Source organism: Arachis duranensis, chromosome 4 (genome assembly GCF_000817695.3).
Source record: "Arachis duranensis cultivar V14167 chromosome 4, aradu.V14167.gnm2.J7QH, whole genome shotgun sequence".
In the NCBI taxonomy this organism is placed as follows: Eukaryota; Viridiplantae; Streptophyta; class Magnoliopsida; order Fabales; family Fabaceae; genus Arachis; species Arachis duranensis.
In genome coordinates this window covers 113,173,178-113,176,853 of record NC_029775.3, presented here as the reverse complement: position 1 = coordinate 113,176,853, position 3,676 = coordinate 113,173,178, and positions in this window count along the sequence as shown.

The window sequence follows — 3,676 nt, the reverse complement described above, 5'->3', positions numbered from 1 at the left end:
ATCGGTGGTTTCACTGTTAGACAGTGACAAATAGAGAAAATTCAAATTTTGAAAAAAAAATTTCATAAAAAAAGAAATTAAATATACATTAATTTTATTAATCATTCTTTAATATGCACAAAATTTTAACCTGATTTATTTTAATCAAGGTATTTTTTAAAATTTTTTTTGTTTGCTTAAGTCTGAGGTGGGTGGTAGTGCATGTCCTTGTCTTTTTTTTATTGATTCTTTATAAACGAGAATTAGTTCTTGTATAGATTGAATATGTGCTACATTTTTATCAAGCTAAATAAGGAACAAATTTTTATTCAATGTCAATAGCTAAGAGCATTAAAGGTGTAACAGCTAGTTTAATCAGGAATGATTCTAATATTTTAAAAAAAATCAAACTCTATAAAAGAAGATAAAATTTTATCCAAAAAAAGCAACTATTTTTGTACATATTTTTAGACTATATAAATAACCTTTATTTTTTTTTGTTTTTGAGTGTATTCATACTTTTCTATTATTTAAATTTAAGTTTATATTGAGAGATACAATAAGTAAAGAGAGTTGTTCACACAAAAGTCATTTAACCTTTATTTGACTGTTTTGATTTTAAAAGTATGTTAGTTAGAATGCACTTGATTTTCCTTAACTATATTAGATTAGCACCTAAGTGATTTACTAAGTTTAGAATAATTTAGGTAGTTTATAAGAGTGTGAGAGTCTCTTGAAATTGATAATTGTAATATATCTTGATTATAACAGTAATTTTATCATTATTATGATCGATATTAGATGTAAGTTACATTACATTTTATGACCAAATCAAAATATATAGTGGTCTCATTCTTTTTTTTTCTTTTTCTTTGTGATTTCAATTCCGTTTTACTATGATGAGATTAAATTAAAAATAATCTCCTACAACTAAAATTCTATATAAATTATTTATGTAAATCTAAAAAATAATTTATTGATTCAACTCTCTTTCTCAATTTATTTGCGAAATTTTATATAGAATTTTTTTTCCAAATTTTGTCCGTTAGAATTATCGTGAGAGGAATGAGAAACACCAATAAGTTGACAGAAAATAATATAGACGATGCTAAATTCACATGAAATGGTAAATTATACATTATCAGATAATATTCATCTGCGAATAATTATTTGAGCAAGATTGGGGTTTGACGCATTGAAATAGAATAAGGCTTAGTTTGGTAAAGTTTTTATTTTTTAAAAATAGCTTATAAAAGTTAACTTTTAAAAGATGACTTTTTAAAAATTGTAGCATTTATGTTTGGTAAATTAAATCAAAAATAGTTTTTAATAAACATAAGCAACATCAATTATGTTTAGTAAAATAGTTTTTAAATTTAAAAATACTATAATAGATATAAATGCAAGCATTAAATTTGAAAATTAGTTAACATATGAGGTTATATTAGACTTTTAAATATTGAAAAGCACAAGCCAACTTTAAAAAACTCTATCCTAGGTACTTTCAAAAATACCCCAATCTTTTAAAAGCTGCAAGCACAAACACATAATCTTTTTGATTTACCAAACACAAAATGAGAAGCTTGAGTTTTTAAAAAGCACAAATACCTTTTTAAAAAACTTTACCAAACCAAGCCTAAGAATGTTCCACGAGGAATAAGAGGAGACAAAAATTTTAAAGTTTTAATTTGAACTTTTAGGTACCCCACTTCATTCATCTATTCCTCTATGCGTTAGTTAATTTAACCAACCACCGGGTATACATGATATTGGATTTTTTCCATCTTATAATATTCTACACTTAATAATTAATATATTCTACACATGAAAACCTAATAATCTTTGTAAATGCAAGACAATTATTATTTTTGAGTTCATTTCTGAAATTGAGGTAAATTCTCTTAATTAGTTTACTATATGATATTTGAGATGGGTTAAAATTGTTGTTGGACAAGTTCAAATCATCAAATTTTATGCTTCAAATTATTGTCTAATCTTGACGGCAAATGTGAGATAATACTAATATTTTAAGTTAACTTTTAAATCTAAGATAAAATTATTTAGTTTACTATACAGTATAAAATTTTAAATCAAAAAAAGTACAGTATAACTATTTTTATATGCTTTTATTAATGTAATCTTTTAAATAAGTGCTTTATTTGATAATATATTGTTAAAATTTTTATAATAAACTGAGTCTAAAATTCATTTTTTATTGATAATTTATTTTAATATAAAACAAATAAAAAATAAAAAAACCTATTCAAAATCACAAAAACTGAAAAACATAAAAAAAAAATCCTTGCATAAAAGTTAAAACAATGTATGTGTTAAATATATAATTATAATTTAACAAATATATCTCCTAAAATGTATTAAAGTAACTTTAAGACCGAGCAACCACTAGCATAATGATGAACGAGCGAGGACCATGAAATCAGATACTATTCAATCACGTTTCACAAGATCCCTTTTTATTGTTAATTAAATCAAATAAATATCATCATAAAAGTTAGCTTCATATGCCACCTACTAGCTTGGACGAATGTAACTTGTAACCGCATGACCTGTTTAATATGACAGGGTTTGGTTAACACCAAAAATTGAGATTGAGGATTATGTTTGATAATTAAAAATTAAAATTAATATTTTAATTTTTGTTTTTAAAATTTTAAATTTTTTAATACTTTTAAAAAGTAGAGATATAGAAAATTAAAATTTTGTATTTTAAATTAAACATAATATTGAGATATAATTTAGTTTAGTATATTTTATACTAAATATAATATAAAAATTTAATTGAATCTCAATTTTTCAGTCTCTATTTTTTTGTTTGAGTCTTTCAGTTTTAATTTCTTCTTCAAATACACTATATATATTGATTTAACAAGAATATTATTCACAAAACAGGAGATATATTGTGATTAATATTAGGATAAATTTTATTTATTGAAAGACACTAACAATGTTTAATTTAATTTACAAAGAAATAGTCTCACTACTTTTTAGGATAAATTATATTAATAAAATGTAATTGGAAGACAATAATAATATTTTAAAAAATCATTGTCACATTAGTAAGTAATAAGTATTATATATCAACTCTAACTATCACTAACCATTATTATTTAAATAGTTACACATATAACAAAAATTAACTAGATAATTTATAACCTTTTAGTGCATTATAAACTCATAATATATATAGTTTAAATGACATAATTTTTCTATACTCATTTAAAAAATTACAAATTCGAATATTTTTATCTTTGGTTAAAAAAAAAAAAACTCATAATATATCTGTTATAAAACTAGATGATATCACCCAAAAATATAGGCTTTTGTGGTCGGAAGTAAAAGTTATTAAGTGTAAATTAAAATCACAATTCTTAATAAAAACAAGGTATGAAATCCAACTCTGGTTATATGGGAGGATTGCAATTAAATGTGTATTAGGATATGATCAACTTCCGACCAGAAAATTAATATAGAAAGATTCGGTACTGTATATGAACTTTTGGTTGTGGGACCAGATATCTATAATGGTGGCTAGCTCTTCTAGGGAATCTTTTACAGTAACTATCTGTGAGAAAAAAAATCTAAATATATTTATTTAATATTTATTAATTATAATATTAATTAATAAACATAAAATAATATAATTTTTGATAAATTTTATTTTTTTTTATTATCAAAT